Consider the following 24269-nt stretch of genomic DNA (forward strand, 5'->3'; position numbering starts at 1 on the left):
ATAGGCCATGAACATTGATGGACCTTGTGTGTTTCGTGTAATGGGCCATGGACTTTTGGACCTTGGGTGTGGTGGGGGGATGATAAATAAAAAAAAAAAAAAAAAAAAATTATTAAAATTTAAAAGAAAAAAAAAAAAAATTTCGTAGAGGTGTTAGGCTGGTGCTGGGGTTTTGCCAGTATAAGTGGCTATGGTTTTTTTTTTTAAGGCAGAAGGGCCGGAATATGGTTTTTTTTTGTTTATTACTTGTATATAGGTATGGGTGCAAAGCGCGAATGGAGTGTGAAAGTGTGTGCGTAGGGGATGAATGTGTTACATAGGGGTTTCTTTATTTCAAGTTGTATAGGGGTGGAGGGATCCTGCTGGGGCCATCTAGGCTGGAAAGCCTGGGGGATCAGGTAAAATTGCGAGGTTTGCACAAATATTTACATCGGGAGCATTGTTTGTCTGCTATGTATTGTGTTTTGTATTATGTAGTCTGTTATGTATTGTGTTTTGATACTTTTATAATAAAAAAGAGCTACAGGATGTAACTCAGGATCAGTAATGTATGTACACAGTGACTGCACCAGCAGAATAGTGAGTGCAGCTCTGGAGTATAATATAGGATGTAACTCAGGATCAGTAATGTAATGTATGTACACAGTGCCTGCACCAGCAGAATAGTGAGTGCAGCTCTGGAGTATAATACAGGATGTAATTCAGGATCAGTAATGTAATGTATGTACACAGTGACTGCACCAGCAGAATAGTGAGTGCAGCTCTGGAGTATAATACAGGATGTAACTCAGGATCAGTAATGTAATGTATGTACACAGTGTCTGCACCAGCAGAATAGTGAGTGCAGCTCTGGAGTATAATACAGGATAAGTAATGTATTTAGCATTCATTCAGCCCTGTTTATAATGAGTTATCCTTTGGTTCTTACCCTGTTAAATTGCAAACAGTTTGTAAAAACAAGCAATTTACCTGGACATGACAAGCTTCAGTCCCCCTGTGCTCCTCCGACGCTGCAGAGGGAAAGCGGTCTCCACTACTAGCATGGGAAAGTGCGGCGCTCAGGTCGCTGGTCTGATCGATCAATCAGGAGTGCACCTACCCCACAGAGATTTAAAAAAAAAAAACCCAGGGAGGCAGAGCAGCGGTGCACGCTGAAAACCTAAAAAAAAAAAAACAAAAAACCTCTTCATGTTGTAGAATGGTCGTGAAGACGGTGGACAGTCCCTTTTGGTGTTTCTTACTGATGAACATAACACGTTACTAAACAGAAATCTCTGCACATAGTTTTATTATCATTTTGTATTCCATCAGGTTATAGCTCAGGATTAGTGACTGCTTAAACAGTGGAGGTTTGTCGCAAACCCAGTAACATGTGGTAAGTGCACTTAAGGATTGTAAACCACCCTGGTAGAAAATAACCTTCCATATAAGACACACATACACATCGTAACCAGCAGAGAGCTGCAGGATGCCGATATCCATTGACAAAAAAGAAAAAAAATTCAGAATATGGCGAGTGGACAATTCCATAAATCCTCTTATGATACAAATAATTTATTGATGGCCTGTTCTCAGAACAAGACCCATATTCCCACACTTAATATACTCATAAAATAAAATGGAAACCGATCTCTTCACAGAGTCCCGGGTATCAGGTAGATCCGGTTCTGACCTGCAACATTGTAGCAAAAAAGTTGAAAAACTGACAACTAAAATATTCCAGGAGTTCATATCTAGATTTTTAAAATGATCGTTAATTCTCCATATATAAATGTATTTTTGATTTTGCTATAAGCCTATATAGCCTCTCTTATGGTCAGGTTACAGTCTCCACCTGGTGGTAGTGCTGAGAACTGCACTGTAGTGAGCCGAGGTTGAAAAGTCTGTGTTGGATGAAGCGAGCGCTATCGTGTTTTCATCTTTTTCTTGGCTTTTTCTAGACTTGCTTTTCTCTTCTCTTCTTCCTCTTCGCGTCTCAACTCTTCCAGGTCCTCTTGTATGCCTAACCGCAAACTGAGGAGGAAAAAAAACAAAACACAAAATAATTTAGATTGTGAGCCCCATCGGGACAGTGATGATAATGTGTGCAAACTGTAAAGCGCTGCGGAATTTGTTAGCGCTATATAAAAATAAAGATTATTATTATTAGAGACTAGCTCTGCAAAAGCGCAGACCCGTCGGCTGCGGTCTTTCCACACATTTGGGGAAAATCCATCAGCTCAGCGATTCCGAGAGTGATTATTGGCAGATCATTGTGAATTGTTACCCAATAGGTCTAATGGGGCAGAGGGTCTTTGCTAGGCACCACCCTTTCTTTTAAAACTCTTTAAATGCTGTGGTTTCCATTAACCATGGCATCTAGAGAATTAAAGAGGCTGTGCAGGCCTGTGGCTCAGATCTGCAGTCACTCTATGCAGACTTGTGAGTCCTCACTATGCGCACTGTCAGGATTCTCCGGTGCATCGAACAGGAGATCAAGTGACCGTAACTATGTGATTTGCATAATTCCGACCACATTCAGACTAGACGTGTGCAGCCTCGCTCTATCCACTTGTATTACGCGCGTCCGGCACATCACCACATGTATGCAAGTTGCATGCTTGCAGTCACGCTTCCGGGGGCCACAGAATCCTGACAGTGCGCATACTGCACATGGTGCCAATTCACAAGTGTGCAGTCACATAAAGGACTGAAGCCTTTAAAGGGAATCTGTCACCTATTTTTTCACATATAACCTGCAGCCACCGCCATCAGGGGCTTATCTACAGCATTACAGACTGCTGTAGATAAGCCTCCGATATAACCTGAAAGATAAGAAAAACAAGTTATATTATACTCACCGGGGGGTCTGGCCCGGTGCTGTCCGGGTCCGGCGCCTCCCATCTTCTAGCGATGACGTCCTCTTCTTTGCTTCCCGTTGCGACTCCGATGCAGGCGCAGAGTACTGCAGTGCGCAGGCACCGGACCTCTCTGACCTTTCCCGGCGCCTGCGCACTGCAGTACTCTACTCTGCCCTCAACAGGGCAGAGCAGTGTGCCTGCGCCGGAAAGGAAAGAAGAGGATGTCATTCCTAGAAGATGGGAGGCGCCGGACCGGACCGAGACATCCATCAGACCTGGACGGCACCGGACCAGACCCCCCGGGAGAGTATAATATAACTTGTTTTTCTTATCTTTCAGGTTACATAGGGGGCTTATCTACAGCATTACAGAATGCTGTAGATAAGCCCCTGATGGTGGTAGCCGCATCTCATATGCGAAAAGATAGGTGACAGATTCCCTTTAACCCCAAGCCTGGTCAAGTGCTTTAAACATAACAGTGCAACTAGCAAATGAGACAGGCCCTGGGCGTTGAAACCTGAGGTAGAGGCATAGGTTCCTTTACCTACCACCATCTTGTAGGTGCATATATATTATATTATATACTTTTACAGCATGGTGCACCATTGCAGTTTATTTTCAGGATGTTGCCTGTGTGGCAATATTTTTTGGAGGGAATTGTAGTAATGATAACATAGCCAAAGTACATTATTTGGGTGCACAGCGACACGGAGCATACACAGTAATAGGGGAAAATTGGGCACAACAGGCCCAGAATTATAGAGCAGCAGGGTAATAAGGATGGTGCTGGAGAAGTGAGGAGGGAGGGGAAATATGATAGGGTATGGCGGTAATATATGTCTTAGTATAGCCTTTTTGCAATTCGGTAACAACATTGCTGGCTGACGATGTGTAGGGTTCGAGCAGGCTCACAGGATGCAGTGACGAGACACGAGACTGAATGTGGGGTGAAATAAACTTTTATAAGTTTTAAAGCCGCAAGGGCTAAAACTGCTTAAATCAGACAAAAGAGGAAACACTTATTTGTCCTCGCAGGGACTCGTAAAACAACATAAAAAAAACAAAAAGGGTCCTTATTTTCTCTATAATACACTTAGCCTTCCGGGCATCGCTCGAGTTCACGACCACTCAGGGGTTGTAGATGTGGCTGCCTTGTAATCCACGACTTCCCGGAAGGACTTGTGCTTGTCCAGCCCCGAAGAGACCAGAACGATGGGGCGCAGCAGGTCCTTAAGAAACTGGACGGTGGGGCGCTACGGGCCCTGTAGTAACCGGAACGATGGGGCGCAACAGGCCCTGAAGAAACTGGAACGATGGGGCGCAACAGGCCCTGAAGAAACTAGAACGATGGGGCGCAACAGGCCCTGAAGAAACTGGAACGATGGGGCGCAACAGGCCCTGAAGAAACTGGACGGTGGGGCGCAACGGGCCCTGAAGAGATGGGTTCGGTGGGGCACAACGGGCCCTGAAGAAGCTGGCACGGTGGGGCACAACAGGCCCTGAAGAAATGGGGTCGGTGGGGCACAGCGGGCCCTGAAGAAGCTGGCACGGTGGGGCACAACAGGCCCTGAAAAGACCGTTCAGGGGGTCAATCTCCCAGGCGTCCGTTTAGAGGCGCTCGTTCCCCAGCCAGGTCATGACGCAGTTTTTAGAAAAGACATAAAACGTTAACAAATTCTGCTCAGTGTCCCCTCAGTAACCGGGACGGGGCTCTGCGGACGCCTATAGCGAGGTGACGTCCCCTGAGGTCGGTGATGACGGGGCCGCAGCTGTGGGAGAAGACAGGGGGGCAGTATCCTGGCCACTGTACCGGATTGCTGTGTCGTCGCAGCGGTCGCCTGAGATCCCGGTCCTGTCACACCACGGAGGGAATCAGCGGCCGTCACTTTATCTGAATCTTTGTGGGGGGAAACTCCCGGGGAGAGTCTCTTACGCGTCAACCTTCGGTCAGTCTCAAATTTCCCTTTTACAGTCTCCTGTCTGTCTCTCTTGTCCACAACGTCAGTTGCCCCAGACCTCTCTCTGCTGCACGGCTCTCTCCTTCCTGTCAGGCTCCCCTTCAACTGCCACCTCCGCGCGTCCCCTGCTCCTTTTACCCTCGCCCCGCCCCCTGTTGCCCTGACTACTTCAGTCGCATGTCTCCCTTTATAATCCCCCTGATGTGGTTTCTTCAACAACCCTGATGGCGGTCCCCCTGGTTCCAGCCCAATCACTGTATGGGGGTCCTCCTCCCCACATTCCCCCACCCTGTAAGCTCGCCAGTCCTCGGGCGAGGGTGTTAGTCTATTAAGATTGGTCTGTAAAGGTGTCAATATTTGTTGCCATACGAACTGGTCTTGTTCATACCGTTCGGGGGGTTTGCCGGCTGTTGTCCGCTCGGAGCGTCTAAGTTCGACTGGGGTGGAATCTTCTGGGGTGGTGGGCGTCGGTGAGCTGCAAGATGCCGGTGGGTTAATTGTGTCAACTGGCTCATTATTGGGTGGAGGGCCCTTGGGAACTGGAGGGAAATCCTCGTCGTCTGAGTCCCAGCATATGGACTCCGGTTCGGATGCCTTCGGGACGGGTTCCAGTTGCTTCGGGTCGGAAGAAATACACAGGCGTAACATATTACGATGCACAATGCGAGTGGGCAGTGTTTCATCCTGCTCGGGCTGTATTTCGTACACAGGTCCTTCTGAATGGATACGGCGTAGTACCCGATAAGGACTCTCTTCCCAACGTGACTCCAGTTTATTCTGGGGACGTTGATCTAGTACAAGCACACGGTCCCCGCTTTGGAGATGGGGAGGGGAGGTTGTATTCTTCCCGGGGTGTTCCCAGTCTTGAAGTTTGGTATGTACAATTCGGTGAAGAGTTTGCAACCTGTGGCGATGATTTCGGACCGAAGACGACACTCCGGTCCAGGGCCGAGGCTCTTCGGGGTCCAACTCTACCTCCGTGATCCCTTTACCCTCTCGTCCGAACAGCAGGAAATAAGGAGTATAGCCCGTTACTCGATGTACCCGATTATTATAAACCCACACTAATTCAGAAACATATTCAGGCCAACGAGCTTTCTTGTCACTCTCCAGAGTGCGTAGCATTTGAATCAATGTCCGATTAAATCGCTCACAAGCCCCATTCCCTTGCGGGTGATATGGTGTGGTCCGGGATTTATCAATCCCATAAAGATGATGTAGTTCCTCCATAACTTTCCCCAAAAAACATGCTCCCTGGTCGGAATGTATGCGTTGAGGACAGCCGTACACTTGTATAAAATTTCTGCAAATTGCGGAGGCGGCTGACTCCGCGGTCTGGTCTCAAGTAGGGGTGACCACAGCGAATTTAGTGAAATGATCCACCATGACGAGGCAGTGTTCGTATCCCTGGAATGCGGGACCAATGTGCAGATAATCCACCGTCAGGAGCTCCAAGGGTTCTGAAGTCACAATCGTCTGTGTTGCGGCCCTCTGAGCAGGCGGTTTGGCCAATTCACATAAGCGGCAAGTACGGCAAACTTCGTCCACAACAGCCGACAAGCGTGGGTGATAAACTTTCTGTTGTAACCATTGCAAAGTCTTTTTGACTCCAAAGTGGGCCCCTTTTTCGTGAGCCTCTCGAGCCAGTTCGTGTAGTTGAGCTCCAGGCGTAACCACCTGCCAAACAGTCGTTGAGGTTGTTTGCGAAGTGATCTTACGGTACAGTAATCCCCTTCGGATAATCAGTCTCTCCCATTGTCGCAGCATCAGCGACAGGTCTTGGGTCAAAGCTTGTCGTTGAGTATCAGTGGGTAATTGACCAGCGGCGACCCATGTCCGGAGAAGTCCAACTTCTTCATCTTCTTGTTGCTGTTGTATCCACTTATTACGAGATTGTTCCAGGATGCCCCTGTGGGCCTCTGGGGAAGATACTTTTGCATCAACATTGGTGAGCACAGCAGCGGTAAGAGCGAACGGTATTTCCTCTCCTTCTAATTCTTCGTCTCGATTCTGTCCAGGAGTTGTATGTCGAATCCTAGAGAGAGCATCTGCATGAACATTCTCGGCCCCTCTTTTGTAAATAATCTTGTAATTGTACTTCGCCATTCGGGCCACCCATCGCTGCTCCAAAGCCCCCAACTTGGCGTTTTCCAAATGAGCCAGTGGGTTATTGTCAGTTCGCACTACCACCTCGGAGCCCGCTAGGTACTCTGCGAATCTCTCCGTCATAGCCCACACCACTGCGAGGAGCTCGAGCTTAAAAGAGCTGTAATTGTCAGGGTTACGCTCGGAGTCATGGAGTGAACGGCTTCCATATGCGATCACCCTTTCCCGGCCATCCTGAACTTGTGGCAACACAGCTCCTAGCCCGTGAAGACTCCCGTCAGTGTGCAGGATGAACGGCTGAGAAAAATCCGCATAAGCCAACACTGGGGCATCCGAGAGTGCAGCCTTGAGATCTCGGAAGGCCTCTTCCTGAGGGTGTTGCCACTGGATTTTTCGCCCATTGGCCCCAGCGGGAGCCCCCTTCAGCAGGTCAAGCAGGGCTTGAGCTCGACATGCAAAATTCTTTACGAAACGACGGTAATATCCAGCTAACCCCAGAAAGGCCCGCACGTCTTTCACCGTCTCGGGGGTAGGCCATTCCTGGATAGCAGCAATCTTCTCCCGGGATGGCCTCACACCTTCTGCCGAAACGACATGACCCAGATACTCAATCTGAGAGCGAAATAGGTGACATTTCTGAGGCTTCACCTTCAACCCGTACTTTTGCAGCCGGCTGAGTACCTGTCCCAACCGCTTCAGGTGGTCCTCGAAGGAGGCGGCATAGATGATGATGTCGTCCAGGTAGATCAACGTGGCCTCAAAATTGAGATCCCCTAGACATCGCTCCATCAATCGCTGAAATGTCCCGGGGGCGTTGGCCAGCCCGAATGGCATTCGATTAAACTCAAACAGTCCCATGGGCACTATGAACGCCGTCTTAGCTCTGTCCTCTTCTGACATAGGCACCTGCCAGTACCCACTGGCCAAGTCCAGGGTCGAAAAATATGTTGCTTTACCCAATGCAGACAGAGATTCTTCTATGCGGGGCAGTGGGTATGAGTCTTTAATAGTGCAAGCATTCAATTTACGATAATCCACACAGAATCGTAGTGTACCATCTTTCTTCCGGACCAACACGATGGGGGCCGCCCAAGGGCTTTGACTTTCCCGTATCACCCCTTTTTGTAGCATCTGAGCCAGCAAAGTTTTCACCTCCTGATAGAGTTGTGGCGGGATCTGTCGATATCGTTCTCGGATAGGGGCCGCTCCTGCTGTGGGGATCTCATGAGTGATGGCGGTGGTACACCCAAAGTCGTCCTCATGACTAGCAAATACTTCATGGTACTGTCCCAGCAATGCTTTTACTTGTGAAAGTTGGGCCGCAGTTAGTCCAGAAAGCTCGGCCCGCATCTGCTCCAAAATATTTCGGCCCTTCTCTTGTGTCGAGACTTCGTGGGCCTGTAGGGTTCGTATTGTTACCTCCCCAGGATCCTCGGGGTGTACTCGTAATTGAACCGCAGCAGCGGGCAGCACTTCTTCTAGAGGCTTTACTAGTTTGGCCAGTACAGTCCGTGCTTTCAGAATGATATCTCGGTCTTCAAGGTTTACGCAGCGGACCAGGGCGGTTCCTTTTCGCACCGTAGCGAGGGAACGGGCCACCAGTATGCCAGGAGGTAAGTGCTCTGAGTGACACGGCTCCACCTGCACCTCTACGCCTTCCAAAGGTATCGGGGCCCGAATTGGCAGGGCCACCACTGTCTGTCCAGGAGGCAGCACAAGCAGGGGTGCCGCTGTCGCGATGACCTTGCCCAGAGCCTCACCCTCCTGGCAGTCCCGATGCACCCACGCACCTCATACCAGCTGCTGGAATACCTGTCCCTGAGCTGTGCGAGAACCCCACTGCTTCAGTGTCCTTTGTGTGGGATCATTAAGCAACAGGTTACCAAACTCTTTTAAAATATTCATGCCTAGGGTGACGGGGTGTCGTTGATCAGCTTCTCCTTGAGTCAGCACCACCCCTCTGCGGCCGAGGGGTTTACCGCACAACGTCACCTGCACCCACACTACCCCGGCAACCGGAACCGGCAGTTGGTTGGCGGCTACTAGTCTAATCATGGTCCCCCACTGAGGCCTTGCTGCCTCCGGAAAGTTTTGTTGAAAGTACGCTGCGGCCATAGTGGTTACTTGTGACCCCGTGTCCACCAGACACCGGACGGCCCGGCCCTCTACTTCTGCCCAAACTTCAGGACACTTTGCTACCAAATCTTCGGGACTTCCACCACCCCTAGTTGTGGTTTTCGGCTCCGAGCGGCGTCCCCCCAGCCCGGAGCCCTTTAGTTTAATGGCCGCCGGGGTGGGTATCTCCCACGCCGCGGACACTCTCGGGCGAAGTGGCCTGGTTCTCCACACTCATAACACCGGGCCGGTAGAGATTGACCACCTCGCGGAGAGCGTGACCCCCAGGGACCGGAATTAGCACTGGGTCGTCCAGTCTCCGGTTCGGTTCTTCTCTTTACTTCAGCCAACTCGCTCTTTATATTTTTCAATTCACGCTTCATCTCCTCCACCCATTGAGGTTCCTCAACTGTGTTCGAGGAGGCCTCCACACCTCGGACCTTCCCCACGGGGACCGCCATCCCCTGCTCTTGCTCCTGAACCCGTGCCTGACTTCCCACTTCTGAAAAGTCGATTTGGGGATTCATTCTGATCCGTTCCCTTAAAGCCTGCTTAATCAGTGGATCTCGCAGTCCAGTCACCAGTAGGTCACGTAGGGTTATGTCAACAGGTCCTACCCCTACCCCATCTTTTCTTTCAATAGCCGTATGCAACTCTTGGAGTACATTCATATACTGAGTAATTGTCTCCCCCTCTGCCTGCATCCGGCTAAACAGTCGGGTCCTTAACTCTCCCACATTAGTGGGATCCCCGTGGGTCTGTTCCACTATCTGCAACACCTTTTCAAAAGTGTTGCGGTGCCCTGGAGGTTTCAACATCACTGACCTCCGCACCTCCCCGTCTAGGGCCATGAGTGCCACTTCAGCTTCCAGGTCAGGGGTCATTGGGTGCATCCAAAAAAGCCCCCTCATCTGCTCTGTCCAGCTCCATAGCATAGTATTTGAGCCAGAGAATCTAGGCAGGTTGTTCAACATGGCCCCCAATGAAATGCTGGTACGGGGACCCTCATTATTTACAGAGCTTACAGCTGCCCCATGTTCGGGGCTACCACTGTCCGCGCTCGGAGACTGCATCCTGCCAACTACGCCAAGTGTAGGGTTCGAGCAGGCTCACAGGATGCAGTGACGAGACACGAGACTGAATGTGGGGTGAAATAAACTTTTATAAGTTTTAAAGCCGCAAGGGCTAAAACTGCTTAAATCAGACAAAAGAGGAAACACTTATTTGTCCTCGCAGGGACTCGTAAAACAACATAAAAAAAACAAAAAGGGTCCTTATTTTCTCTATAATACACTTAGCCTTCCGGGCGTCGCTCGAGTTCACGACCACTCAGGGGTTGCAGATGTGGCTGCCTTGTAATCCACGACTTCCCGGAAGGACTTGTGCTTGTCCAGCCCCAAAGAGACCAGAACGATGGGGCGCAGCAGGTCCTTAAGAAACTGGACGGTGGGGCGCTACGGGCCCTGTAGTAACCGGAACGATGGGGCACAACAGGCCCTGAAGAAACTGGAACGATGGGGCGCAACAGGCCCTGAAGAAACTGGAACGATGGGGCGCAACAGGCCCTGAAGAAACTGGAACGATGGGGCGCAACAGGCCCTGAAGAAACTGGACGGTGGGGCGCAACGGGCCCTGAAGAGATGGGTTCGGTGGGGCACAACGGGCCCTGAAGAAGCTGGCACGGTGGGGCACAACAGGCCCTGAAGAAATGGGGTCGGTGGGGCACAGCGGGCCCTGAAGAAGCTGGCACGGTGGGGCACAACAGGCCCTGAAAAGACCGTTCAGGGGGTTAATCTCCCAGGCGTCCGTTTAGAGGCGCTCGTTCCCCAGCCAGGTCATGACGCAGTTTTTAGAAAAGACATAAAACGTTAACAAATTCTGCTCAGTGTCCCCTCAGTAACCGGGACGGGGCTCTGCGGACGCCTATAGCGAGGTGACGTCCCCTGAGGTCGGTGATGACGGGGCCGCAGCTGTGGGAGAAGACAGGGGGGCAGTATCCTGGCCACTGTACCGGATTGCTGTGTCGTCGCAGCGGTCGCCTGAGATCCCGGTCCTGTCACACCACGGAGGGAATCAGCGGCCGTCACTTTATCTGAATCTTTGTGGGGGGAAACTCCCGGGGAGAGTCTCTTACGCGTCAACCTTCGGTCAGTCTCAAATTTCCCTTTTACAGTCTCCTGTCTGTCTCTCTTGTCCACAACGTCAGTTGCCCCAGACCTCTCTCTGCCGCACGGCTTTCTCCTTCCTGTCAGGCTCCCCTTCAACTGCCACCTCCGCGCGTCCCCTGCTCCTTTTACCCTCGCCCCGCCCCCTGTTGCCCTGACTACTTCAGTCGCATGTCTCCCTTTATAATCCCCCTGATGTGGTTTCTTCAACAACCCTGATGGCGGTCCCCCTGGTTCCAGCCCAATCACTGTATGGGGGTCCTCCTCCCCACAGATGTGCCCACTGGGGAGCTTATAACCGCATATAGGAAGGTGCCTTCTGGGCTGTGGGCCCATAGTGACGTCCTTTGCTCTCGCTCATGTGATGGACCACTTTGGCTAAACAACCGGAGATATGTTTAATACAGCCGGCCCTTGCTGCTGATGTAGACGATCCCTGAAGATGGACAGAAAGCTATTCTCTCTGGTGTCAGGCGGACGTACCTCCTTGCTTCCTCTTTTTGCTGTTCTCTGAAGTTGCTCTCCATGTAACGTAAGGCATAGTCGCTCTCTTCTTTATACCTGGGAACAGAAGCGCAAAATGAATTACCCTCAGGACAAACAGACGCAGATCTCGCCATCTTGACGATTTCAGGCCGGAGGATACAAATTCTATATGATAAATTTCACTTTGAAGACTGGGATTCCACCCCTGGGCAGACGGCGCCCGCTTACCTCGTTCTGTCATAGCCGAATATCTCGCGGATGTGCTTCGAAATCTCGTCTTGCGATTCTCCTCCGTCATCAATGAAATCTTCCATTTCTGAATCGTACTCCTCCTCCTCTTCGTCGTCAATTCTTCGCTTGTATGCGTTGGTTATGGGCGGCAGAGGGGGACCTGCAGATAGACTACTCACTCAGCAAATTAAAAAAAATCAAAACGAACAAAACAATTCTCGATCTTTTAAAAGGGTTGTCCATGATCCCACAGAAAACAGCACCTCCCTGGGAACAGAGACTGTGTCTGCCATTGCAGCTCATTGAAGTGAATGAAACAGAGCTGCAATAACACGCACAATCCATGGTCAGGGCTGGCGCTTTCTCTAATCCTGGAGAATGGCTTTAGGGTCTGTGCATACCTGGCAGATTCTGGTGCGGATCCGCAGCGGATTTGGCCCTGCGGATCCGCAGCAGATTCTCCTGCTGTGTACAGTACCATATTATTCAATGTAAAATAACGCTGTGCACATGCTGCGGAAAAATCGGCGTGGAAACGCAGCGTTTTTTTTTCCCCGCAGCATGTCAATTCTTTGTGCGGATTCTGCAGCGTTTTTATACCTGCTCCATTATAGGACTCCACAGGTGTAAAAACGCAGGTGAAATCCGCACAAAAACTGCAGAAAATCCGCAGGTCACTTTACCTGCGGATTTAGGAAAATCCGCACAAAAAAATCTGCAGCAGAATATGCAACGTGTGCACATACCCTTAAAGCGTACCTGTCATTTTAGGTGACTGTTCACAATAAGAGAGTTTGTTGTAAGTAATGAGTAAGAACACTATTGCTGGCCACTATATGACTTGTCTCCTGCATTTTTTAGTAGCTGCTGTGATGTCTCCCATAAACAGCACACACAGACACGAAGGATTACTGCTCTTCTGTCTCTGCATAGCAAAAATTCAGAAGCATCATGGAGGACATTATACAACAGTACTGAGCAGTGTACATGTGAATCCAGCACTGGGATTAGATAAAACACTAGAAAGCAGCAGCACAATCTGTGCATTTCTCTCCTGCCTACACCTCCTCCCTCCCCTCTCCATAGACCACACTAGGCAGCTGTTATTACTATCTGAGTGAATGAGGAGTTCAGGAGGTTGGTGGTGGGGGGAGACAAGTGGTCCATAATTGGTAAAAAAAAATCAAGTTTCAACTATGAATACCTGGTGGGCGAGACATTGGTCGTTGTCCTGGTGGGGGTCCTGGTCTCATGCCATTCACCTGTCCCGGTCTCATGCCATTCACCTGTCCCGGTCTCATGCCATTCACCTGTCCCGGTCTCATGCCATTCACCTGTCCCGGTCTCATGCCATTCACCTGTCCATTACCAGATTTAGGAATAAAGTTTTTTAAAGGAAATAGTTTCAGATACCACAGTACATTTGGGCTTTGACCCTGATCCCATTGATAAATTACTTCCTGGCCTTCCAGGTCCAGAATGAGCTTTAAGTTTTGAAGAACCTAACGTTGCGCCTCCATTTGGTCGCATGGATGATCCTTCTCTGCCCGATGGGGTAGTTTTAGACTTAACAGCTGACAAAGTATTCCCAGTGGTTTGTCGGCTAGATCCAGATACGCTTGATGAACATGCTGAACCAGAGCTGCTCGTCGAGTGTCCAGAGCTGCTCAGTCGAGATGGTTTGGCTGACCCAGATCCGCTAGAGGGCCGCGATGAACTGGAAGAAGAGCTTCCCGAGGGGCGGACAGAGCCAGAGATGCCAGAAGGCTTGGAGGAACTGGAGCTACTTGTTGGTCGGGAAGAAGGTGTAACCGCTCCACTAGATGGCCGTCCAGAAGAAGAAATAGATGCTCCAGAAGGCCTCGAAGAGCTAGATACTACAGATGGCCGCATGGTACTTGTTCCGTGGCCAACTGATGACTTCCCAGAAGCTCCAGAAGACTTCATTGAACTTGAGCTTGAACTGCTGGGTCGGAAACTTCCTTGAAGTTTTTCATTAGTTTCTGGCCGGGAAGATGAAGACTGTTTTCCACCAGGGTCTCTGCAAGATGAAGGTTTGGAGCTTCCATTAGAAAAAAGCTTACTTGCTGACGAGTGTTTCTCAGATTTGTGCTTAACATCAGAATGTTTTTTTACGGTCCGGCTGTCTTCACTTCGAGCTTTGTCATGATGACTACTTTTCGAGCTGAAGCCACTGCTCTTTACCTTTCTTTCCTCAGAATGGCTTCCCTTAGAAGAGGAATGTTTATCTGAAGAGCTTTTGCTAACTTTTACACTTTGGCTACTGGTTTTTGAGGTTTTTTGGTTCTTCCTTTCCAAGAATTCGATTTCTCTGATTTCTTCGGCAGTTCTTGGGCGCTCATCCACCTTTTTAACAGGTTTTATAATTTCCACTGGCTCATATTGTTTTTTTTCTGCAAGCCGCAACAAATCAGCAAAGTTCATGCCCACTGCAGGCGGTGGTGGCCTTTTCACGTTGGAAAACTTAGGCTTTTTTGAAGGCGGCGTCGGCGACGGTGGTGGCGATTCTTCCACCTCCTCCTGCTCGGACTCACTCTGGGAGTATTCGTACATTTCTTCTTCTGTCAAGTACTCAGCGTTCTCGTCATTGTGGTTTTGGTCCAGGTCAGACTTTGAGCGTTTCTTCGGTTTATCTTCTATTGGAATCCCATTGTAGCCCTTGAAGTTGTCCTTTGTCCTGGAAGCCATTGCTCTTGCTTTTTTGTCATGTTTCATTTCCTTGCGTTTCGCCAACAGTTCCTCTTTTTTTTTTCTTTTCGGTCATTTCTACAGAGCAAAATATAATGAGTTTAACTAAACTGGAAAATATATATGCTTGAAAACAAAATTGACCATTTCATTGGCATTGCCACTAGTGGTCGCCATGCACGTTAGATGCAAACGATGACCGCTCGATACAGTGTCATCTTGCAGGGGTTGTCCAGGACTTACATACTGATGACCTATACATCTGCTAGGTGATCAATAAGGGTCCGACACAAGGTAACCCCCAACTACTCCGCTGTTACCAGCTAGGGCAGTGCAACACAGACACCCCTTTCAAGTGAATAGGACCAGCTACTATTGCCACTAAAACTGAATGACTTAGGCTAAGTGCACACGTCGCAGAAGATTTCTGCTCAAAAACCGCACCTATTTTTCCGCGGCGGTTTATGCACGTTTTTTGCTCGGTTTTGATGCGTTTTTTTTTTCCGCAGCGGTTTCAAACCACATGGAAGAAGCCAAAACCGCGGAAAAATCCGCAAAATTAATGAGCATGCTGCGTTTTTTACCGCGATGCGGTTTTTGTTTGCGGTAAAAAAACGCATCAATGTGCACAAAAAGTGCAAAATGCATAGAAATGACTGGGAAGCTTATTTTTTGCAGTTTTATAGCGGTTTTATAGTGAAAACCACAGTAAAAACCGCTAAAAAAACGATGTGTGTGAACACAGCCTAAGTGTCATGTGCGGGAAGAAATCCACAAGGAATCTCAGCTGTATACACATTAACATCTCAATATCCACAGATGCTTGTCTTTCCAGAGAGAAGAAAAATAAAAACACTAAAGACCGTAACAAAAAAAGGCAACTCAATGACTTATTAATGGGCGATTTTTTTGGAAGGAGGGGAATTTATACAAGTTATGTCTGTCTTACAGAAGGTCGGACACAATATATCATCAGTAAACGTCTCGTGCAATGAGACTAATATGTGAGAGCACAATGCCTGGCACAAAGGGCTCAGTGAAGCAGAGAAATGGCAGAAATCCAATGAAAATGGACGTTTTACTTATTTATTTACTAATAAAGCTGAAAGATGATACCTTGTTTTCGCATTTCCTCTTCCTTGCGCCGGAGAAAAGCCTGGACAGCAGCTGACTGCACCCCTTTGACTTTGGGATCTTTTTTGGGAGGTCCCACTGCCAAGCTGTATCTTTTCTGTAAGGGAGAGGAAAAAAAATGCATTAACACAAGCAGCCCACCAGCACAATGAAATCCACCAAAGCCAGCTAGCCCATGACATGGGCCACGTTCACATGGGCACGCATTCTGCCAAACTTCCAGGAACTCCGGAGCAGACGCAGATTCTTGCAATGAACTGACATCAAGCAAGCAGGTTCTGTAGTAATAATGAATGTGCTGTGGATATTACCCCTTAATAGCCAAAGATCTAAATAATACTAAGGGTGCAATTTGTTTTTTTACTCTTTTTTTTGTGATCCCAAAAGTCTTCAAAAACGCTTGATGGACTCTTCCTACTCATTTCTATTGTAAAACCGCTTTACTGTTCATATACATGTTCAGTCTTTTGAGCGTTTCTCCCCCTCACATAAAAGGTTTGGAACATCACCTGGTAGGATAAAATGAGAAAAGCACAAGTCACCCCTGATAAGAGTCTGCACCAAACTAGGCACTGTTCAATCAAAAGGTTGCAAAAAAAAAAAAAAAAAAATTATATATGCACCCTGCAAAAATACTTGAAAAAGGTTTGCACAAATCCTTGGAATAATTGTCAAGGTAACAAAAGGACTAAATATCCTTATTTATGCTAAAATCCAGAATCTTAGAAGTTTTTTAGTTTCAGAAAACTTGGCACCAGGCTGCAGTTTATTTTTTTAAATGCGGTATTGTATATTTAATTCGACTTCACCAAAGCATAGTATCTCATACAATCCTTATTGAAAAAAAATGACCAATATGGGATTGACAAGGTTCCGGTTAGGTGGATTCATAACTGGCTCAGTGATCGTACTCAAAGAGTGGTAATAAATAGTTGCACGTCCTATAGGAAAATGTTCAGTGTTCAATATTTTTATAAATTATCTAGATAAGGGAAGTTAAGGTAAACTGATCAAATTTAGGGGATAGGTTACACTAGAAAAGACAGGATTCAGAAAGATCTAGATAAGCTTGAACAATGGGCAGCGACTAAAAGAATGGTATTTTTCAGGGAGAAATGCAAGATTCTACATCTGGGCAAGAAAAACTAAAATTACATTTACAGAATGGGAGGAATAGAACTAAGCAACAGCATGTGTGAAAAAGACTTGGATATACTAATAGATCTTAGACTGCACATGAGTCAACAGTGTGATGCAGCAGCAAAAAAAGGCAAATACAATTCTGGGATGTATTAAGAAAAGCATAGAGTCTAGATCACATGAAGTCATTATCCCCCTCTACTCCTCCTTGGTCAGACCTCATCTGGAATACTGTGTCAAGTTCTGGGCACCAAATTTTAAATATAGACATTGAAAAACTGGAGCAAGTTCAGAGAAGAGCTACCAGGATGGTGAGCAGATGGCAAAGTATGTCCTACGAGGAACGGTTAAAGGGCCTGAGAATGTTTAGCTTGAAAAAATGAAGGCTAAGAGGAGACTTAATAGGCATCTACAAATATCTGAAGGGATGTCAGTGTAGAGGGATCATTCTTATTCTCATTTGCACATGGAAACACAAGAAGCAATGGAATGAAACTGAAAGGGAGAAGAGGGAGAAGATACAGATTAGATATTAGAAAAAAAAAACTTATTCACAGTGAGGGTGACCAATAAGTGGAACAGACTGCCACAAGACGGTGAGTTCTCCTTCAATGGAAGATTTCACACAGAGGCTGGACAGACATCGGTCTGAGATGGTTTATAGAATCCTGCATTGAGCAGGAGGGTGGGACATGATGACCCTGGGGGTTCCTTCCATCTCTAATATTCTAGGATTCTATGTCTTTACTCACCCTCCCCTGGTCCTGCACAGAGTCCCTGCGGCTGCTCCCTGAATGATACTACTGCCATCAGCGCTGCAGCCAATGAACAGCTGCTCTGCCTGAGTAGACAGCACAAGCTACTGAGCTCAGTGATTGGCTGCAGCGCTGCCTAAGTGACACCAGTGCATGCAGACAATTATTTAATTCACTAAATACGTGTGAAAAAATGCTGCAAAAACGCTGAAAGAATTGACAAGCTGTAGATTTTAAAAAATGTTGATGTTCTCAAATTCATTCAGGAGTTTACCAGGTGAGTATTTCTACCCCGGCATGACTGGTGGTTTGGTTGCTACAGCGGTGGATTCTGCTCCATGGGGGACACATCTGTCCCTGTTCTATCATCAGCGCGGGCACAGTGCACACTCTGCAATCACGGCTTAACACGTGGCAATGTGCACTAGCACTTTAGGCCACAATTGGTTGGGTTATTGCTTGTTAACTAAAAGCACAGTCATCTAAACATACCCGAACAGATGGTGGGAAGAAAAAAAAAATCAGCGAGTTCAGCAAATCTCAAGATCATCAGGAATTTCTTAGAGTTTTATAGAGAAATGATTGCACCCCGAAAGTAACGCAGCACTTCTAACCCACGACACACTTCTCAGATGTCACATAACACACGGTGAAATCCCCAACACCGGCCACGAAAACCTCAGTCCTTCCACCGCTCATCGACTTCCTACAACTAAAATTGTGATATAATCAGAGCGCCCCCTGGAGATGCAATGGTCCATATGGACACCCCCATCTTGCACATGATCAGCATAAGATAAATCCTTGAAATCGGCCCCCACCAATAAGGGCTGTGGGACTGACACCCCACAAACAGAAAACCAGCTGATAAAACTCCAATCTGCAGCTGCGTTTCCTCTTAATGACGGAAACCAAGTGCATCCGCTGTAAAAGGGAAACTAAACGTACAGCGAGAGATGAGAATTTAGGGATAACGTTTCTTTAACCCCTTCCTAGCAGGGCCCATTTATTTTTTTGGTCCCATTTTTCCAAGGGCCTTGGTATCTAGCCATCGACATGGCCACACGAAGGCTTGATTATACGGGACGAGTTGTTGCTTTGAATGTCACTGTTCATTTTATCAAAAAAGTGTGCATGGTGCAGGAAAAAATATGCAACTGTACCTCCATTGTTTTTTTTGTTTCTTTCATTGTTGCAGCTGCAGTAAAAACAACAAAGAAGAACTGGTAAAATGATTGACACTGTCATAATCATAATTAACTGAATATTTTTCTTTCTTTCTTCAGTTGTGGACCAGAGCATCGTCCAATTTATTCGTATGTGGAGAAATAAAAAAAAAACATGGATTTTTGTGATACTCACCGTAAAATCCTTTTCTCCAAGACACTCATTGGACTGTGGGGTATATGCTACTGCCGCCTGGAGGCTGACACTAAGTGAATGAAAAAAGGTTAGTTCCTCCTCCGCAATAAACTCCCTCGCCTCGGTTGCAGGCGAAATCAGTTTGGTGCAAAAGCAGTAAGAGACCACAAAAAGACAAAATCAACCTCAATGCAGGTAACATGACTAGAAAACCCACCTAGTATCATAAATACATATTAATAAACAAATCAATGGTCTGTCATCTTTGCCAGCAGTCTGGTCACCTTGCCAACAGGTGCCCACAGCGGCCGGGAAAGCGCTCATGTCTAGTGGTTATTGGAGGAGGCCTGCTAGACACAGCGGCGTTTTCCTCCAAGCTGTCCTTTAAGGGGACGCTTGAGTTAGGTCCATGATAACTCTAGCGGTGGAGGCTTGCGTGGACTCCGGTGCGGAGGGCAATTTTATGTTGTCTGCCTTCGCCCAACGGCATGCAATTCCTCAGGTCATGTTACCTAAGCCAGTCACCATCAGAGTGGTGAACGGCTCAACACTATCCTCACAGATCACCCACCAGACCACCCCGTTGGTACTCTCGGTGTCTCCATCCCATCAAGAGACGATATCCCTCCTCATCATGCCAGAGGGTATCGATCAGGTCCTCTTAGGGGGCCCCCTGGCTATGCTACCACTCCCCTCATATAGAGTGGTCCTCAGGGAGAATTCTGAGATGGAGTAAATCCAGTGAGGATAGATGTCAGAGGGAATGCATTCAGGTTGCCTCTACTGAGGTTCCCGCAGATCTTTCCCCTCTTCCCAAACACTATTGACAGTATGTAGATGTGTTCTCCAAGGAAGCGGCGGAGACCATTCCGCCTCACCGCCCCTATGACTGTCGTATTGACCTCTTGCCTGGTGCTGAGCCTCCCCGGGGTCGAGTCTATCCCTTCTCATGGAGACAGAGGCCATGTCTCAATACATCACGGAGAATCTGGCAAGACGATTCATTAGGAAGTCGGTGTCACCAGCGGGGGCGGGATTCTTCTTCGTCCAAAAGAAGAATGGAGAACTACGTCCCTGCATTGATTACAGGGGTCTTAACGCCATCACTGTTAAGAATAAATACCCCTTGCCCCTGATATCAGAACTGTTTGATAGGCTACGGGGAGCGAGAGTTTTTACTAAGCGAGATCTGGGGGAGCTTATAACCTGATTCGCATCCGTGAGGGGGATGAATGGAACACGGAATTTAACACCAGGGATGGCCATTATGAGTACTTGGCATGCCCTTTGGGCTCTGTAATGCTCCTGCCGTCTTCCAAGACTTTGTAAATGATATCTTTCGGGATATGCTCTCCACCTCGGTGGTTGTCTATCTGGATGATATTCTCATCTACTCTCCAGAAATGGACTCCCATCAAAGAGAAGTCTGCAAAGTCTCCGACCTCTCACTATCAAATGCCCTCTATGCCAAGTTGGAGAAGTGCCTGTTTGAGCAGGAGTCCTTGCCTTTCCTGGGCTATATCATTTCTGCCCAGGGTTTGGCTATGGATCCTGCCAAGCTGCAGGCGGTAATGGATTGGCAAAAACCCCACTCCCTCAAAGCGGTGTAGCACTTTATGGGGTTCGTTAATTACTATCGCCAGTTCATTCCCCACTTCTCCACCTTGGTAGCTCCCTTAGTTGCCCCCACTAAGAAGGGAGCAAATTCCAAGTTGTGGTCAGAACAGGTCTCCAAGGCCTTCTCCTCCATCAATTCCCATTTTGCTAGCTCTCCCATTATACATTGCCCCGATGTAGATAAACCCTTCATCATGGAAGTGGATGCCTCTTCCATAGGTGCCGGAGCGGTCCTCTTCCAGAAGGACGCTCAAGGTCGGAAGCACCCTTGCTGCTTCTTCTCGACCGCAGAGGGAGCTGCTCAGCAGAGACAACGATCCCAGCGCCTTACTCAGGCTAGTGCTGTCAGATTGGTTGCTGTTGCCACCTCTGGTTCAGCTATAGCAACCCGCACTAGCCAGCAGCGCTCAGCTCTGGGGAGTAAGTCCTTCTTGCCGCCTACTGAGCATGCCCTTGGGACGAATTCTCATTGGAGGTCTGAGGTCACATGCTCAGGACCTCAAGCAGCTCGGATTGGGCCATCAGGAAGGTCCCGGAAGGCTGCGGTTATAAATGGATCGCACGGCCGCACAGCTGTGTGCTAGTATAGACCATGTGGAGTGAGTGTTGTATGCACGTATGTATGTCTCAGGTAAATGACTCATTATGAAACCCCTATCCTTGATACACATGTTTTGGTCAGCCTTGCCAGTTAGTGCCTAGACTGGGAGTGCAGGTAGGAGGCTGAGTCAGAGACTAGCATGAGCGCCAAGTAGTGGCTTGCCTGTACGCCACTGTGCACTTGGTCTGCACACCACGGTAGCCAGCGTCTATTTAGTGGTGTTCGCAGCTGCATTTATATTCTGCGGTATTGCGGTTCTGTGAGGTAACAGAGTCTGCCTCAGTACACACCGGGTGACGTTAACCCGTGTGTGTTCTTCTGTTATACCGCCATATAGCATCCGCCAATACCGAGCAGCAGGAGTTAACATCTCTGCACGGTGGACCCCTGGTTGCGAACGCACTTCATTATCATCTTATTATTATTTGGTGCATTCCGCTAGCCCGTAACAGAGGCACAACACTGGGAAAAGTTTACAAGCTGTTTGACAATTAACAATTAGAATACATATATTACATCTTCATCCCCAAGATAAGAATATCGTGCACAGATTTAATAATATCACTTCTTCTTAACCTAACTCAGTAATAATAAGTCTATAAAATCTAGACAATGACGTATGTTGAAATACATATTCACAAAAAACGCACCTGTACATATGTCTAATGAAATGCCTTTCTCCAAATCTTTATGGGTCCCACCGAAAAAATTAGTGATGGATGCAGAGTGCAATGCAGCAGAGTCCCTAGTGGAGGACTGCTCCTTTCTCATCATCCACATTGTACACGTACGAACCAAGGGCACTATTTGACTATTTTATTATATACCTGATGAAGGCCTACAAGGCCGAAATGCAGTGTTTTTTTAATCAGTTTTTACTTTCTACAGTCTTTGTTTTTTAATTTTTCTATTTGCTGTGTACAGCAAATAAAATATTTGATCCAATATTAGTGATATATTTTTTTCGCTATATAACCCACTTTTCAATATTGGGTTAAAGATCCGTCGAATGAAGTGCCCTGAAACATCTTTATTTATACTGCTATCTATGCTGACTTCCATCAAATTAAAAAAAGTGATTTTGACTAAACCCCCAACAGAAGATTCACTCTAATTAGGCAGATGGGGTCCCTTTTGCCAATGATTTGGCGGTCTCCATCTTTTTAAGTGTGCAGTAAGTCAAGATCGACAACAGTATTGTGCACCTCTGAAAAGATGGACAATGCCAAATAGAGGTCAAATGGAGTCTGGAGTATCTCTGCCACCTTATTAAAGAATGAATACATTCATCATTCAATGGGGTTTAATCTGAATCAGGTTTTTTGTAGATTTAGATAGAAATCCTAATGTAAAGGCTCAGCATAGAGCACATGAAAAATGTGAACTGATCCAAAATGTTCGGTACCCCCAAAATGCTACTAATTAAAAATTCAAGCTTTTACTTAAAAAATTCCATGAAAACAAAAATTCCTTCACGTGTGTCTTTTTCTACAGAGGCAGAGTTGGAAGCGCTCTAGCTACTAGAAGAATTACTTCTTGAACAGTAAGAGTCTTCACAAAGTAAGTTTCCAGATTTTATTAGAAAAAATCCCAAAATTTTCCACCAATTACTTTGAATTCATCCATAGAAGTATCTGTTAAAATGGTATGCAATGAGTTGTATCAACTACAAGTACGTAGGCCATATGATAATCTGGGGCATATGTTTGCTTCTGACCGAGCCAAAGTGGGCTTCATTATGTCACATCTAGCACGAGAAGCTCTCGCCTGGCTAAACCTGTTATGGTAGAGAGGAGACCCGCTGGTTAATGATCTTCAATCTTTCCTAGAGACTTTTCGCAGAACCTTCGATGAACTTGGCCGTGTCACCTTGACCGATTCTGCCTTGCATCGCTTAAGCCAAAGAACTCTCAAGGTGGCTCAGTATGCTGTTAAGTTCCGCACTCTCTCATCCAAGTTATCCTGGAACAATGAGGCCTTGGTGGCTACCTTCTGGGAGGGCCTATCTGGAAGAATCAAGGATGAGCTGGCGGAACAGGACAGGCCTACCACCTTGGATGATCTGATATCCTTGACAACCCAGATTGACCTGCACTTTCAGGAGCGTTCCATGAAGATCAAGCGAGACAAGAGGTCCTACCACCTGGACTCTAGTTCTTCCAAAATGGCTATCTCACCTCCCTCTCCCGAGGCTATGGAGGTTAACAGAGTAAGTTTGGCCAGCCGTCGCTAGGAGGTGCGTCGCAAAGAGGGAAGTTGTCTCTATTGTGGTAGTTCTGAACACCTGATCCGCTCCTGTCCGAAGAAGTTGGGAAACTCCAGTGCCTAGGTTCGGTAGGAGTGGCCTCCCTAGGTAGAGAATATTCCTCTCCTTCGTTGCAGATCTCAGTCTCCGTGTCCTGCGGAGAAATAAAATTTTCTGGACTATGTCTGTTGGATTCCGGAGCCACCGGAAATTTTATCCAGCAGGCGCTTGTGGATCATTACCGCTTACCAGTCCAGTCTCTTCCTAATCCGTTGCGGGTGACCACTGTCGATGGCAAGCCACTGACCGAACCCGTCCAGTTCCAGACCGAGCCAGTGGAACTCCGGGTAGGTCTACTGCACTCTGAAATAATCCGCTTTTATGTGTACCCTGGTTTGCCTCACCCCTTGGTATTAGGTTTACCTTGGTTCCAGAAACACGAACCAGTCCTTAATTGGAGAACAGGGGAGATTCTGTGTTGGGGAGATTCCTGCTCGGACCAATGCTTAACCCGGATTGAACCAGTTTCGTCCCCAGTCCAACCTGCTACCCTGCCAGGGTTACCATCTTTATACTGGTCCTTCTCGGATGTCTTTGGGAAAGGAGGCTGAGAGACTACCTCCCCACAGGTCGTATGACTGTCCAATAGATCTTCTTCCTGGAACATCTCCTCCCCGTGGGAGAGTTTACCCTATTTCCCAAGCAGAGACTCAAGCTATGTTGGACTACATCCAGGAGAATTTGGCCAGAGAATTTATCCAAAAATCATTATCACCGGCAGGAGCAGTATTCTTCTTCGTGAAGA

At 47.7% G+C, this 24269-nt stretch overlaps 1 long non-coding RNA gene and 1 pseudogene across 1 annotated transcript; one reads left to right on the top strand and one right to left on the bottom strand.

The window, feature by feature from the left end:
* Positions 1 to 1271: 1271 nt before the first annotated feature.
* Positions 1272 to 15994, bottom strand: LOC141092275 (protein SPT2 homolog; annotated as a pseudogene).
* Positions 15995 to 18781: 2787 nt separating this feature from the next.
* On the top strand, positions 18782 to 22783 carry LOC141092443 (uncharacterized). The gene is made up of 2 exons (XR_012232796.1): positions 18782 to 19089; positions 22714 to 22783. It is a non-coding gene; the product is annotated as an uncharacterized lncRNA (long non-coding RNA).
* The last annotated feature ends 1486 nt before the right edge of the window (positions 22784 to 24269 follow it).

Source organism: Dendrobates tinctorius, unplaced genomic scaffold (genome assembly GCF_039654945.1).
Source record: "Dendrobates tinctorius isolate UK_male_01 unplaced genomic scaffold, ASM3965494v1 ptg000059l, whole genome shotgun sequence".
In the NCBI taxonomy this organism is placed as follows: Eukaryota; Metazoa; Chordata; class Amphibia; order Anura; family Dendrobatidae; genus Dendrobates; species Dendrobates tinctorius.